The following is a 17,451-nucleotide window of genomic DNA, read 5'->3' on the forward strand; positions in this document are numbered from 1 at the left end:
TAAGCTTTGTAGTAGAGTATCTGTTCTGAATTTCAAATATTTTCTGGAGAGCTGAGGGAGAATTGTATGCCAACTCTGCAGCATTCCATGATAAGTGTAAAATTAAATAACCTGCTGGGATTTTGATTGAGATTGCACTAAATCTATGGAACAAGTTATTTTATGAATATTGACAAACCGATACTAAAGTTTATATGGAAAGTCAAAAGACCGAGAATAGCCAACACAATACTGAAGATGAACAAAGTTGGAGTTGACACTACTGAACTTCAAGACTTACTATAAAACTACTGTAATCAAAACAATGTGGTGTAGGTGAAAGAATAGGCAGATCAATGGAACAGAATAAAGAATCCAAAAATAGACCACGATGAATATAGTCAACTGATCTTTGAAATAGAAGCACAGGCAAGACAATGGAGCTAAGCTAGTACTTTAAAAAAATGGTGCTGGAAAACTGAACGTTCCTATGCCAAAAAAAAAAAAAGAATCTACACACAGACCTTACACCTTTTAAGGAAATTAACTCATAATGGATTGGAGATCTAAATGTAAAATACAAAATTCCTAGAAAGTCACATAGGATAAAACCTAGGTGACCTTGGGTTTGGTGATGACTTTTTAGATAAAGCATCAAAGACACAATCCATGAAGAAAAAAATTGATAAGCTTAACTTCATTAAAATTTAAAACTTCTGTTCTGCAAAAGACAATGTCAAGGGAATGAGAACACAAGCCACAGAGTTGGAGAAAATATTTGCAAAAGACACATCTGATAAAGGAGTGTTAACCAAAATATGCTAACAACTCCTAAAACTCAAAAAAAAAAAAGATTTTAAAAATGAACCCAAGACCTTAAAGGATATCTCACCAAGAAGATATACAGGTGGCAAATAGGCATTTGAAAAAATGCTCCACATAATATGTCATAAGAAAAATGCAAATTAAAACAACAAAAATACCACCACACAGTTATCAGAATGGTGAAAACCTGGAACTCTGACGATACCAAATGCTGGTGAGAATGGGAGCAACACAAACACACAAAACAGAAAGAAAATAAATGAAATGAAATGAAATGAGTATAAGCCAATGGGAGGTATTAGGGACATTCACAAAAACTCACACATCACATGGATGTTTATAGCAGATTTATTCACAGCTGTCAAAACTTGGAAGCAACAAAGATGTTCTTTAGTAGGTGAATGAGTAAATAAACTGGTACATCCAGACAATGGACTTTTATTCAGCACTAAAAATAAATGAACTATCAAGACATGGAAAAGCATGAAGAAAACTTAAACGCATATTACTAAGTGAAATAATTAAATCTGAAAAGGCTACATAGTGTATGATTCCAACTATGTGACATTCTGAAAAAGGCAGAACTATGGAAACAGTAAAAATATCAGTAATTGCCAGTGGATGAGGAGTGAGAAAGATGAATAGCACAGCACAGAAGGTTTTTAGGGCAGTGAAAATACCCTGTATGATATTAAAATGATAGATACATGCCATTATACATTGTCCAAACCCATAGAGTATACAACAAGAGTGAACTGTGAAGTAAACTGTGGACTTTGTGTGTAAAAGGTGTTGGTGTAGATTCACCAATTGTAAAACAAAAATGTACCTATGATGGGAGATGTTTATAATGGGGAAGATTATGCATGTGTGTGGGGCAAGGGTATGTGGGAAATCTCTGTACCTTCCTCTTAATCTTTTTGAACTTAAAATTTCTCTAAAACAATAAAGTCTTAAAATGTTATTATTAATTGTCACTTGCCATGAATATCTCCTATTCTATAACTGGTATTTTTCTATTTCTTTATCTTGTTGAGGTCTGCCCATACTGGAGATTCAAAAACAAGAATTCTAAAACCAGGTAAAAAAAACTTTGATTAGGGGTTGAATTGTGTTTTTCCAAAACTCATTATGTTGAAGTCCTAACCCCCAGTGCCTCACAATATGTTTTTTGGAAGTAGGGTTATTGCAGGTGTATGTAGTTAACATGAAGTCATACTGGAGTAGCATGGATCCCTAATCCAACATGACAAGTGTAAAAGAGGGAAATTTGGAAACAAACTCATGCACAGGGAGAATGGTCTTTAAAGATGAAGGCAGAGATCTACAAGCCAAAGAATGACAAAAATTGACAGCAGACCACCAGAATCAGTGAGAGAGGAATGGAACAGATTTTCCCTCACAGCCCACAGAAGTAACCAACCCTGCTGATGCATTGATCTTGGGCTTCTGGCCTCCAGAACTGTGAGACAAGACATTTCTGTTATTAAATCCACCCAGTTTGTGGTATTTTGTTATGGTAGCCTCAGGAAACTAACGTACAGGCATAGCTCATTTTATTGTGCTTTGCAGATGCTGTAATTTTTACAAATTGAAGGTTTGGGGCAACCCTGAGTCAAGCAAGGCTATCGAAGTCATCTTTTCCAACAGCATTTTCTCACTTCATATGTATCGCATTTTGTAATTCTCACACTATTTCAGATTTTTTTCATTATTATTATTCTATTATGGTGATCTGTGATAGGTGATCTATGATGTTACTCTTGTAATTGGGGGCACCCCAAACCACACCCATACAAGAGGCGAACTTAATCGATAAATGTTGTGTATGTTCTGACTGCTCCACTGATCGGCTGTTCTCCCATCTCTCTCCCTCGCCTTGGACCTCTATTCCTTGAAACACAACCGTATTGAAATTAAGCCAATTAAAATCCCTCAATTACCTCTAAACATTCAGGTGAAAGGAAGAGTGCAAAGTCGTCTCTCACTTTAAATCAAAATCTAGAAATGATTAAACTTAGTAAGTTAAGTGTGTTGAAAGCTGGAATAGCTCAAAAGCTAGGTCTCTTGTGCCAAACAGTTAGCCAACTTGTGAATGCCAAGGAAAAGTTCTTGAAGGAAATTAAAAGTGCTACTCCAGTGAACAGAAAAATGATAAGAAAGCAAAACAGCCTTATTGCTGATATGGAGAAGGTTTTAGTGGATGGGAGAGAAGATCAAACCAGCCACAACATTCCCTTAAGCCAAAACCTCATCCAGAAGAAGGCCCTAACTCTCTTCAATTCTGTGAAGGGTGAGAGGTGAGGAAGCTGCAGAAGAACTTGGAAGCTAGCAGAGGTTGGTTCACAAGATTTAAGGAAAGAAGCCACTTCTATAACATAAAAGTGAGAGGTGAAGCAGCAAGTGCTGATGTAGAAGCTGCAGCAAGTTATCCAGCATATCTAGCTAAAATAATTAATGCAGGTGGCTACACTAAACAACAGACTCAATGTAGACAAATCAGCCTTATATGGGAAGAAGATGCCATCTAGGACTTTCATAGCTAGAGAGGAGAAGTCAGTGCCTGGCTTCAAAGCTTCTAAGGACAGGCTGACTCTTGTTAGGGGCTAATGTAGCTAGTTACTTCAAGTTGAAGCCAATGCTCATTTACCATTCTGGAAATTCTAGGGCACTTAAGAATGATGCTAAATCTACTCTGCCTGTGCTCTATCAATGGAACAACAAAGCCTGGATGACAGCACGTCTATTTACAACGTGGATTACTGAATATTTTAAGCCCACTGCTGAGACTTATCCTCAGAAATAAAGGTTCCTTTCAAACTATTGACAATGCACCTGGTCACCCAACAGAGAAGTAGACTGTCCTTTGACAGCCTTTATCCAGTTATCCAAATATTTTAAATGTATATATTTTTTTACTTTACAATTTCCATCTTCTCCCATTACTTCTTGAGAAACAATAATTTGAATACAGTAGCTGGAAGTGACCTTAGAAGTCATCTTGTCCAAGTCATACCTTTTCCAAATGATTAAACTGGTATGCAGAGATACTAAAAGACTTGTTTATCCTAATGAAAGCAATTTCAAATAAGGAAATAAATTAAGTATAAACACAAAAATAATAGTAGCAAAAATTTGGAAAATACCAAAAATATTCTATAACATGGAATAATAGATAACCATTTAAAGTGAATGAGTAATCAATTATGTATTTATCATTCATTTTTAATCAGTTATTTCTTATATTTATTTATTTATATTTTATATTATATCGTCAAAATTTTATTTAAAAAAGGAAGAGGAGGAGTGACCGGAGCTCACACTCATTCTGTCATGTTATGATACAACAAGGCAAGCTAGGCAGAGATCCCTCACCAGAACCCAGCTGTGCTGTCACACTGATCTCAGCCTTTAAGCCTTAAGAACTGTGAGAAAATACATTTCTGTTGTTTAAGCCACACATTCTACGGTAATTTTTTATGGCAAACTGAGAGGGAGACTTTTAAAGAACCTAGAAGTAACAGTGACTATAATAACATAGATGTAAAACTTATACACTAGTGGAAAAGGGCAGTATAAACTAATAAATAAAATGACAATGGTAGAAAACAAAATTACATCTACAATGTGTTTATAATTGTGTGCTGTATTAGTTTTGTAGACTGTTGTATCAAATTACTACAAACTGATAGCTTAAAACAACATAAATTTACATTCTTGTAGTTCTGGAGGCCAGGAGTCCAAAATTAGTTTCACTGGGTCAGAATCAAGATGTCAGCAGGGCCACACTCCCTCCAGAAGCTCTGAGGTTGCATTTGCCCCTTGCCCCTCACAGCTTCTGGTGGTCATCAGCATCCCTTGTCTTGTGGCCACATCACTCGATTCTCTGTCCCCATCATCATATCACATCAGCTCCTCCCCTGTGTGCCTACTCCCCCCCCCTTCCTCCTCATATAAGAGAGTACACACGTGATTGCATTTAAGGTCCATGTGGATAACTGAGGATCGTTTCCTCAAGATTCTTAATTTAAACAAATCTACAAATCTACAAGTTACTCTTTTTTATATTTTTCCAGGTAAGGTAACATTCACAAGTTCTAAGGATCAGGACATGGTTATATTTGGGGAGGGGAGGCTTTTTTTGTAGCCTACCACAAGTGATTTGTATGTGTGTATGTGTTTGTGTGTGTTTTAAAATACTCCTAGGAAATACTACATGTTTATATTGTTATGAATGGCTGTAGAGATTTGGGGGGATTTTTATTATTTTATTTTATTTTTATTTTATTATTTCTCTAATTTTCAAATAGCTGTCACTTTTTAAATTAAAATAATAATAAACATTTTTACTTTCAAGTGTATTCTTTACTTTCATGATCCAAGTCTACTGGCTAACAGAACTAGACATGGAATCCAGATAAAGTCATGTAATCTTTCTATTACAATGGCTTAACTCATATGAAAAAAGTTACCAATAAAATCACATAAATATATTTATTTTGGACTCTGAATATTACCTTTAAGATAGCTTAACTGATAAAAGAGTATTGAAACATTTATTCTTTTAGACTATAATGGAAAACATAAACTTCTTACTGAATCCTACATACCATTAGAAAAGAGAACTAAAAAAAAGACCAGGAAATAAGAGTAGACAAATGTAAATACTGTCATTTAAGAATAAACAGAAATTGCTGTTTTGTTTTTGTTGTTTCTTTCTTTGGTTTTAACTTTAAAATCCAAATATATAGAGAAAGTTTTATATATAAAATGTCAAATAAAAATCTTTTTACTTTTGGAACTATGTTCGCACCAGAGCTTTCTTCAATGACCTTCACCAGAAAAACACTTAAAATTGTACCTAAAACAACATGCAGGTGAAAAATATCTAATTTTATTGCTTCAGTAACTCCAAAAATGGAGAATGGAATTTCACCAAATTTTCAGTGAAAATCCTCATTTAGGAAGGAAGAGGAAAATGATGATGAATTTCAAGCCAACACATTTTGAAGGCTATAAGTGGCTGCAAATAGGATTTATCAAGAAATGTCTCCTCAGCTCCAGCAACAGAGCAATGGCATAAAGCTGTAATAAGCACAATTTATTTTTATTAAACAAAAATGGAAAAAACCTGTAAGTTATTTTGTCAATCACACCATTACTGGAGTCATCCCCAAGATATATAATCCTTTGAATATAAGTGATTTTCTCCAGTTTTAATAATATAGCTTTCACTAAGCTTTGTTAAAAACAAACCCCCCAAACTCACTTTTAATTAATAGAACCAGTGATCGTTTAACATTAACACATTTGTATAAGTAACAATTTGCCATACCTTTAATCCTTATCTGTAATGTATATGTTTTTTGTTACCTGTCTGAAATAACAGCATAGAGAATGCAAGAGGTTGGACATTGGAGCCTTACACATTATATATTGATATTTATGCGTTATTTTGTGTTTTTACCTTTATATAAGTCTCAATATTTTTTTCTTGTCTGGTATCATCATCATCATTATGATCATCACTGCTGAAGTACTTAAATTATGCTTTTTATACTTGCAAAGTACTTTAATAATTGTTTCTATTTGGTATCGAAGAACACTAACATTAACGTCCCAGGACTCTAGTTGTGTATGTCAAAGGGAAACCAGTGAAAACAGCTAGTTAATTAAATTCACGTCAAACAAACAGCAAACTTGTTTCAAGTGTCAAAGAAAAATTGCACCAGATGAAGTTAAATAGGAGAAGACTTTTTTCAAGACCATTACAATAGGCTTCAAGACTATTGCAACAGGGGCAAGAGATTGAACTCAATTCCTCTGAAACAAAATGCAGGAGGATTTTAAATGCTGGGGTGAGCTAGTGGAAAAATACTGGAGCACTTTAAAGGGAAGGCTGGTGGATGTGATGATTCAGTCTGTGTTTGCTAATTGGTGCTTGTTATGGAAATTACGTTCCTAATCTTCTACAGGAACTAGAAGACAGGGGCCCTATCTTTCTTGAGGATTATATTGCAAAGAGGGGATGGCTCCAAGTTCCTTGGGAAAGACATGCCTGGGTTGTAGAAGATTTACACCTTAAAGAGGTACAGAAAGAATTTACAATTTCAAGTTTTCTAAAGTAAATGATCTAAGGAAAGGAAGCCCAGGGCCTCTAGCCAGGAAAATACCTGTTTAAAGTTTATTCAAGCTCAGGGGCATGTTAAGGCCATCTTGGTAACAAGTAAAAATTATATTTGGTTGTTAGTAAGAATGGTCAGTCTGTCTTCCAAAAAGTATGTAGTATTTGATACTATTATGTCTATTTTATTTTGCCAAAGCAGTTTTCTGAGTGTGTATATAGATGTGTCTCTTAATTAGATTAATTAAGGTGCCCAAATCATTGTCTTAACGTGTCATGTAAAACTGAGTGTGTGCTAATAGACAAAGACAAATAACCTAAATATGTCCCAGTTCTGTCTCATTTTTATTTTTTAATTTTTTTAATTTTTATTTTTTTATTGAAGTATAGTTAATTTACAATGTTTCAGGTGTATAGCACGATTCAGTTATATATATCTATATCCCTATTTGGATCCTTTTCTATTGCAGGTTATTACAAGATATTGAATATAGTTCCCTGTGCCGAATACAGTAGGTCCTTGTTGTTTATCTATTTTTTATATAGTAGTCTGTATCTGTTAAATCCAAATTCCAAATTTATCCCTCCCCCTTCCCCTTTGTTAACCATAAGTTTGTTTTCTATGTCATGAGTCTATTTCTGTTTTGTAAATAAATTCAATTGTATCATTTTTTTAGATTCCACATCTAAAAAATGTGGAATGATATCATATGTTATTTGTCTGTTTGACTTCACTTATTATGAAGTAAATGACGTAAATGATGTAAATGTAAATGATGTCATATGATATTTGTCTGTTTGACTTCACTTATTATGATAATCTCTGGGTCCATTCATGTTGCTTCAAATGGCATTATGTCATTCATTTTTATGGCTGAGTAATATTCCATTGTATATCTATACCACATCTTCATTCATCTGTCAATGAACATTTAGGTTGTTTCCATGTCTTGGCTATTGTATACAGTGCTGCTATGAATATTGGGGTGCATGTATCTTTCTGAGTTAGACTTTTCTCCAGATATATGCCCAGGAGCGGGACTGCAGGATCATATGGTAACCTTACTTTTAGTTTTTTAAGGAACATCCATACTATTCTCCATAGTGGCTGTACCAATTTACATTCCCACAAAGAGTATAGGAGCATTCCCTTTCTCTACATCCTCTCCAGCGTTTATTATTTGTAGATTTTTTGATGATGGCCATTCTGACCTGTGTGAGGTGATACCTCATTTATTGGTTTTGATTTGCATTTCTCTAATGATTAGTGATACTGGGCATCTTTTCATGTGCCTGTTGGCCATCTGTATGTTTTTTTTGAGGAAATGTCTATTTATGTCTTCTGCCCATTTTTTGATTGGTTGGTTTGGCTTTGTTTGTTTGTTTTTTGACATTATGCTCTATGAGCTGTTTGTATATTTTGGAAATTTATCCCTTGTCAGTCGCATCATTTGCAAATATTTTCTCCCATTCCATAGGTTGTCTTTTCATTTTATTTTCCTTTGCTGTGCAAAAGCTTTTAAGTTTCATTAGGTCCCATTTGTTTTTTGGTTTTGTTTCCATTGCTCTAGGAGATCCAAGAAAAATATTGCTGCAGTTTATGTTAAAGTGTGTCCTGCCTATGTTTTAGTCTAGATTTATAGTATCCTGTCTCACGTTTAGGTCTTTAATCCATTTTGAGTTTATTTTTGTGTATGGTGTTAGAGACTGTTCTAATTTCATTCTTTTACATGTAGCTGTGCAGTTTTCCCAGCACCACTTATTGAAGAGACTATCTTTTCTCCATTGTATATTCTTGACTCCTTTGTTGTAGATTAATTGCCCATAGGTGTGTGGATTTATTTCTGGGCTTTCTGTCCTGTTCCATTGACCTATGTGTCTCTTTTTGTGTCAGCACCATATTGTTTTGGCGTCGGCACCATATTGTAGCTTTGTAGTATTGTCTGAAGTCAGGGAATCTGATTCCTCCAGTTCCATTCTTCTTTCTCAGGATTGTTTAGGCTCTTCCTCATTTTTAAAGATTGATTACAACTAATCATTCCATCTTATCAGTGTATAGGATAAGATCAAATTAAAACTTATGACGAAAATTATGGTCAAAATAACACCTTACCTTTTTAATGTGATTGTTTTCCATACAATGTGAGCTAAATCCTTATGGGATTTTTGGTTTTTTGATATTCACGTGGGAAATTACATGGCGAAAGTTTGTATAGTCAGTATCTGACAACTATGACGTAAAGATAAGACTTCCAAAATGGTATTTACCTAAGGCGTGCGTTTATTTGCAGGTGTGTGTGTATGTGTTTGTACATGTGTGTGTTTTAAATAGCAGCCACTCATTTTCACCGTTTTTGAAAAAACTTTGGGCCTTAGAGCTAGATGGACCTGGGTTTGAGTCACAACTCTGCCAACCACTAGCTATGACATAGGGGCAAATTAGCTAATCTGTCTGAGACTCATTCTCCTTATCATTAAAATGATGTTGATGATTATGGCACATTTTATTTTCTAAAGGGGGCTACAGCTGTATCTCCTCTCCTACATGCTTTTTGTGATGTAAACTTGCCACACTCCCACTGAGAAGTAGAGTCCTTTTCCACCCTCTTGAAAATGGGTAAGACTTTTTTAAAAATTTTTATTGGAGGATAGTTGATTTACCATGTTGTGTTAGTTTCTGCTGTACAGTGAAGTGAATCAGTTATACATATATCCCCTCTTTTTTAGATTCTTTTCTCATATAGGTCATTACAGAGTATTGAATAAGGTTCCCTGTGCTATATGCTAGGTCCTTATTAGTTATCTATTTTATATATAGTAATGGGTAAGACTTGTAATTGCTCCTACAAAGAGCCAACTCTGGCTGGAACCTTCAGTTAGCCTGGTAGCTTCCGCTTCTTAGCTCTTGGAATCTGGTCACTATGTAAGGAGTATGACTACTTTGGAACCATCTTGCTCTGAGAAAACAAAGCCACTTACACAGGATGAGATACTGCATGGAGAGAAAGAGTGGCCAAGGAAGATTGACATGTCAGTTGTAAGAATGAAAACAACATTCAACTAAGACCAGTTGAGCCTTCAAATGGTCTCAGCCCCGGTTGTTTTCACATTGCATTCCCATGTAAAATCCAAAGAGAGATCTATCCAGCTGAGACCAGTCAACCCACAAAAGTGTGAAAACTAATACTAAACTATTGTTTTCAGCCACCAAGTTTTGGGTAATTTGTTATGCAGCAAGAGATCATTGTAACAGTGTCTAATGGTTCATTTGTGTCTATTAAAAATAATGTATGTAAACAACTTTATATATAGGATATTATTATTGGTGCTAGGTACACTTTATAATCTCAAATGGCCATCTTTACTGACTCAAAAATAATACTAGTATTTTTTTCTCAAAGTTTTAATTTTCTTGTCATTAACTATAATTTTTCATCTTTCTCTATGACTTTTCAATATCTTACTGCAATTGATTAAAATTATTCAAAGTAAACATTTTGAAGTGTTCTAACCAGTAACAAAAATGAAGTTAAATTACATAGAACATGCATTAGTTTGCTAAGGATGCCATAAAAAAGTACATCGACTGGCTTAAACAACAGAAATTTATTTTCTCATAATTCTGGAGGCTAGAAATCAGAGAACTAGGTGTTGCAGGATTGATTTCTTCTGAGGCTTCTGCCCTTGGATTTGTAGATGGCCATCTTCTCCCTGTGTCTTGATATGGTCTTTCCTCTGTGTGTGCTTGTGCCCTAATATCTTCTGATAAGGACACCAGACATGTTAGATCAGTCATATTGAATGTGACCTCAGTTTACCTTAAATATTTCTTTAAAGGTCTTATTACAAAATAAAGTCACATGTTGAGGTGGGTGTTAGGACTTCAGTAAATGAATTTTGAGGGAACACAATTCAGCCCATAAGATAATATAATTTGAAGATGATCATTTTTACTGAATTGAAAGTAATACTATTATTTTTAAACAATTAAATACAACAATAACAGTGCAGTTAAATTAAACAGAACAAGTAAAAGTTGTTGAAACTAACTGTTGTTTGGAGTAGCTAGGAAAGACATGACAGACTTTCAATGGGGCAATCATTTATTATTGTTAGCCACTTTAGCTGGAACTGATTCTCTCTCTAAATTCTCTGCCAAGTATATATTCCCGAAATACCCCCCAAATTTCTCAACCTACATACTAATGTTGAATCGTGGTGACATTTAGCATGCATAACCCTATCTTAATAACTGTTGTAGAAGTTTTCAAATCGGCTGCAATGCTTTGTAGCTACTTTCACTAAGAAATAGAGTTTTGTTTTCCTTTTTTTCCCCTCATTCCTTATACCTGACTGGTCTGTGACTTCCTCTGAGCTTATGTGATGTCACTTCCAACACATTTTATATTTTATGTCTTGCAGCTTCTGCTCTTGATGTTCATGCTCCCGTGAGCCCACATGCCAAATAAAATAAACCTGGTATTCCCTGCTGTTTGATGTCAGAGAAACCATGTGTAGGAGAGAAAAGCTATCCCAGATGAGTGCATCCTAGACAAACGAGCCCCCATCTGACCCGGCAGCTGACCCCAGACACATGAGTGAGCCTATCTAAGAAACTAGCAGAACAACCCAGTTGAGGCCAGCCAGACTTCCTAACTACAAAATCATAACCTAAATGATGATTGTTGTTGTTAAGCCACTAAATATTGGACTAGTATGTTTTGGAACAAAAGTATATGATTAATTAAAAATTGAAAATATATTCATGAGATGTTTGACAGTTCATTTTAGTAAACATTGATCTTCTCTGAGTAGATACCGGTGATTCTAATTTTTTGGTTGAGATAACAAGGTATAGGTGGAACAGGTGAATTAAGTTTTAATTAAAGATTGGGAAAAATAACTGGACATTTAAAAGGAAACTCTTTTTGAATGACATTGAACCTTTGACAAATGCCCTTGTTTAACAAAAAAGGGAACTGTCTAAGAGTCGGGAAATCACTTGATCAAAAACTGGGATCAAAAACTTACAACCACTTCTATCCTTCAGGTCCATGCTTCTTCCACTTCAAACAATATCCTTATGTGTGTGTGTGTGTGTTTCATTTTTTTCATACTATTATGTTACTTTTTAGAAAATATTTACTATCCACCAAAACATTTTAAAATATTTTAAAGAACAATCAGTGAGCCATGTTGTATAACACAAAGTTTTTAAATAAAAACATAGTCACAACTGTATTAATCCTCCAGAACTTGACTTAAATCAAAATTAGATTAAGTAGTAAATAGTAGAGAATGTAAATGCTGTTTTAAGACCCATGACATTGTATAGCTGATTCTCTTTTTTATAAAGCAGAAACTAACACACCATTGTAAAGCAATTATACTCCAATAAAGATGTTAAAAAAAAAAAAACATGACAATGAATATCTTTAAATGTGGGTATTCTTATTCTTTTATCGGAAGCAAAAATTCTTCCATCTGGGTAAACGGCAATAATTTTTTCCAATGAATAACGTTTACTTTTCACAAGAGAGACATAAGTTGCATATTAGAGTCCAAACAAAATAAAATGAGACATTTACTATGTTTTTCCATTGTGATTTTCAAGTTAAGACATTCATTCAAATGAAAAGAAATAGGAATGGATGCAACTCAGCTGGTAGAAACATTCAATGTGATGATATCCAAACAGCTCCAGTGTTTCCTGAGGTGGAGCCAAAAACTTGTCAAATTCTCATCCCAGATTATGGGTGTCGATAAAAATACTTTTTTACTTTTATGTTTTGGTGTTTGGTGCTTATCTGTGTGTCTTTTTTTTTAACAAAATAAAAAGTCCTGTGTTCTTCAAATGACTCAACACAGTTCCTTAAGATTGTCGTTCTTTTTTGTGAGATGCTGTTTATATTTTCTCCTTTCTCTCTAAATGTCAACATTTGGCACAAGGAATATGGCAAATATTCCTGAATGCCATGGCAGAATGGAAAATTGTTCAGATGTCCTTACTATAAAGGACACTTCCTCACTACTTCACAATTTGAGTATTGTGCCAGCTTCTCTATCCCACATCAAAACGGTCACCTGTGCCGTTATTCATATTATTCAGCTCTACAGTATGTCCTCAAGCCAGATGTTTAACTGAGTTATTCTTTCCTCCAGTCAAGTGGAGTGCTGGTTGAAGGATGAAATGAAATGAAACTAAATAATAAATTAGCCAAGTTTTTATTTAAAACTTTGTTTTCTCAGTCCAGAAAAATAAATGTCATTTATATTTGTATTTGTATATGGTACATAATTACACAGGTAAAGATGAGAACGGGGAGATGGCATCTTGTATTTTCTTAAATGTTTCATTTATTTGTATCTTAAGAAGTCATTAGATGTGTCAGATAATCTTAATATCTAAAAATTATGAAAAAAATATGTAGAGGCAGCATCTCGGGGAAAAACACAAACGAGAAACACCATGTTTCAGGGGAAACATGTGGGGAATAGAAGGAGAATGTCCTCCACTTCCCTCTCGGACTAACAAATGCTGAAGAATGGTGTTGAGTACTGATGTTCATCCCTGATGAACACCTAAGGGTGAGAATCCCGTGACATGCAGCAAGTCAGAGTACAGAAGCTTCAGGTACTTGGGAAGATGCTGATGAGAATTCTAGCTACCTTCTGAATAATCTAAAGTAGAAATTAAGGAGAAAGCTCCTATAAGAAGGTTATTAGCAAGGGAAACAGAGAATGTTCTCAAGGGCATATTTTTAGGTATATAAAAATAAACGAATTCAAGAAGGCCACATGTCTCTATGAGTCTGAAATAATCAGACAGCATTACTACAGTTGACTTTCTTGAATATGTGGATGAAAAATTTTGAAGTAGTTTAATACTTTTTATGTAATAGTAGTTATCTACACACCTTTTTAACATATTCTACCTAGTCTGATTTCCCCATAATTGGGGAAATAATGGCAGGTATAATTATAGAAGACACAATTAGAGCAATAAGATTTCTTTATCAGATGGGCTGGGTCAGGACACTGGCTAGGAGTATAGGTTTGCACTCCAGATTCTGGGTTTAGGTTTGATGGAATGATTATCCAAAAGTCTCTAAAGATGGAAAGAATCAGAGGTTGAGTGAATTTGGGGAGTGGATGCATAAAGTCAGATACTAAAAACATCACTCTAGTCATCAAGCCCAAGCTGGGGAGAAGAGGCAGGTACCAAAGACAAGGTCAAACAATTGAATGACAGGGTGATACTTGAAAAGAGCATAGAGTTATGATGGAATCAAACCCAACTGTTCTAAATATGGCTACTGGATTCCAGCTCATTTCTTCCATTGCCTTATGATCTATTTAAGTGTTCAACTGAATTAAATGGAACAAGTTTTGTTATGTGTGTTGGGAGAGTGGTATTTGAAGGGGTGTGTTTATTTTTTGTTGGGAGTACTATAGTATATGCCTTGGCACTAGAGCTGTATCCTATATAGACCCACCTTAGGAGCCCTTAACAGAGACAGATGCCTGGACCCTATCTCCAGAGATTTTGATTCAGCAGACATAAATCTGCCTTTTATTTAACAAACGCTTTAAAATTCTTGGTGCCATTTTTCTATAAACTACACTGAGAAAAAATGATGTCATAGGTAAAAACATAAACTTGGGATCAGACTACCTTTGGGTTTTAACTTCACCACAATATTAAATGTGTGACTTTGGAACTTTCTAGCTGTTATTTTCATCAACTATGAAATGGATTAAATAATAACTGCTTTATAATCTTGATGATGAAGTCAGATGATATATATAAAGTATGTGACAGAAAGTATGGTCGACACTATTTTATAGATATGAACATAGTGGAACCAAACTTTTTAATAAATATAATGAGAAAAAGAGGACAAATGCAGGACGTAAATCCCCAATTGCCCTAAACTCACGTCCTGAATCTGCCTGATTCCTTCTCACTCTTCCTTCTAGGTATCAGTTATCCATCCCCCACCTGTAGTAATTCATATAAACTAGATTTTAGATCTAAAGTCTTAATTAGATTATGTTCAACATATTTGGAAACATGGAGAATTGAAAGATACAGGAAAAAAACATTTTAATTCTCATTCACATGTGTTTCTCCATTAGCAATCAGCATGATGAAGTATCTGTTAGTGATTTTATTATAAATCCCACCACCAACAGCCACCTGTTCTTCCTTCCAGTTGCAAAAACTGCTTAGTCTTGAATACAAAACAATGATAATAGGATTTGATGACTCCAAGAAAAGATTACAAATTTCCATAGAATCATAGAATAGTAGGAATACTACTTTCTAATAATACTAGGAATAATATTTAAAGTGAAAATGAAATGAAAATGGTTTTAGAATTCATAGTAGGGGGTTCGACTGACATAAATATAATTCTCCGAAAAATTAGTGTGAACAATTAAGTTCCTTTCTATGGAAATATAGAGTGAATCATTATTTTCTGCATGTATATTAGTTTGTTTCTACCCAATTGTGGAAAAATAAAAAAATAATTTCTTAAATTGACATACACTCCTATAATTTTACATTAACTGGATCAGTAACTTTGGAATCAACTTCATTAAATATTTGGTCAGTTTCATCAGAAAAGTGACATTAAAAAGAAAAAAATTTAAGAGTAATTTGAAATCCTATCTAACTGATTTTCAAAGTAAGACACAGGCCCATATACATAGGTGGATTTCAAATACCCTCCTGATAAAACACCAATTGGGTAAATAATTATATCTCTTCCATTTTTACTGGCAACTTATGCATAATTCCACTGTCATTCAGTCTTCATATTACAAAGATTTACTTACTGATGACATGTTATTAGTTGCTAAAATATAATATTCTTAAGCTGAAATAATCAGTGAAGTGCTTAGATTGTTTTATATGTTTTAAATAATATCAAGACCACTATATAACTTATGTTAACTTATAACTACTATAAGAAAAGTTTATTAAAATTATTAGGTTATTGTTATATTTATATTGCATTTTTTCATAATATACATATTAAACAATTCACATATGTTTCTCTCTAATTCATTGTTATTTCAATTATTTTTCTACTGAGACAAGGAAATAAGTGTGATAGGTATTCTGAGTTGACAAAAATTTTTTTAAGTGAGTTTACTATTTGAATTTTTCATTTTTCAATATAGTTTACAGAACTTTATTTTTTAATATAAATTGTTTATAGTACTAATAATATAATTCATTTTTATGAGAACTGACAAACTGAAATTGGGATTATCTTTTTTTTTTTTTTTAAGACCTGCCTGTACCTCTGTATGACAGTGTGAGCCTTTGGGCAAAGAGCTTTAATTTTCTGCCTTTAGGAGTGAGTTTTCTCACCTGCAACCTGAGGGGATTGAATTAAATGATCTTTGTTCACTGCAGATCTATGTTTCTCAGACACTATGGATTCACACAAAATACATCAGGTGGGAAAAAAAAATCAATCTAGCTGATTAGATAAGCCTAATGAGACACTAACCTCAGTAATGTGTTGTTTTCACAGTTACGATATTGCTGCCACAATCTGCTTCTCCCTTTTAACCAAACTGCTTGATTTCAAGTTCCTGTAAAGACAGCAATATTGTATCTGATTGCAAAAGATATCGCAAGTATAAATTCTGAAAGATGGTAACAAATACAGAGAGAAAACATGTAAGAAAGTGCAAATGAAAATATCAAACAAAAACAAGACACCAAAACTATTTATTACCAGCAATCAAATGTGACACTTTTCAATTCTTATCAAAATATTATGAACATTAGTAGACATTTTGGCAACAATTTAATGCCATGCATCTCCAACTGGGGCAACATCCCCAGAAGAAACATTGAATTACAATATGGAGTATCAGCTAGGAACATCAGATTTTCAATAATTCTGCAGTGAAATTTTGGACTTCTGTACTCCTAAAATTAAATCAGGAGTTGAAATTGGTCAAGCTTTCTTTTATTTTTTTTGAGGGGGAGGCATGGGTGGATGTCTGTATGTGCTGTGAGTGATGGCAAATGATGGTACTTTTATGACTTTGGATGACTTATTGATGGAGCTAAGGACCCATTGAGAAGATAAATGTTTCTCAACGCTTTTCAGAGGCTTATATAGCTTGTTACTTTACTAACCTGTGAATTATTAATTTTTTATTGTACAAAATCTACTGCTCCAGAGGAACCAATTTATTTTCTTGCTGAACTAACGCTTCATTGAGGTTTAACTTCCAAATATGGGACCAAGTGTAACCTAATCTCCCAACACAGTGAATCCCTTGATAAAACAAAAATAATACAAATTCTGGAAGATAATTTCTTTATTTCTTATTTTTGTAACATTCCTAATTTAACCATTTATAGTGTTATATGTTTTAAATTATAATTTCAGTTAGAAATTTTGAAAGGTGAGGGAAGGGAAAACAGAAAGATGGTAGTATAAGTTTGAAGCCAGTAAAAAATGTATACATATATATATCAGAACAACCTG

At 34.0% G+C, this 17,451-nt stretch overlaps 2 long non-coding RNA genes across 5 annotated transcripts in view; both read left to right on the forward strand.

The window, feature by feature from the left end:
* The first annotated feature begins 6,790 nt into the window (after positions 1 to 6,790).
* LOC132369939 (uncharacterized) overlaps positions 6,791 to 17,451 on the forward strand; it is an 85,678-nt gene continuing 75,017 nt past the window's right edge. For all 4 annotated transcript variants that reach the window (XR_009504494.1, XR_009504497.1, XR_009504495.1 and 1 more), the window contains exon 1: positions 6,791 to 6,893. This is a non-coding gene — a long non-coding RNA (uncharacterized LOC132369939). The remainder of the gene's footprint in view (positions 6,894 to 17,451) is intronic.
* On the forward strand, positions 7,401 to 11,690 carry LOC132369941 (uncharacterized). Its single transcript, XR_009504500.1, has 3 exons — positions 7,401 to 7,440; positions 9,446 to 9,545; positions 11,351 to 11,690. It is a non-coding gene; the product is annotated as an uncharacterized LOC132369941 (long non-coding RNA).

This window comes from Balaenoptera ricei, chromosome 8 (genome assembly GCF_028023285.1).
Source record: "Balaenoptera ricei isolate mBalRic1 chromosome 8, mBalRic1.hap2, whole genome shotgun sequence".
Lineage (NCBI taxonomy): Eukaryota > Metazoa > Chordata > Mammalia > Artiodactyla > Balaenopteridae > Balaenoptera > Balaenoptera ricei.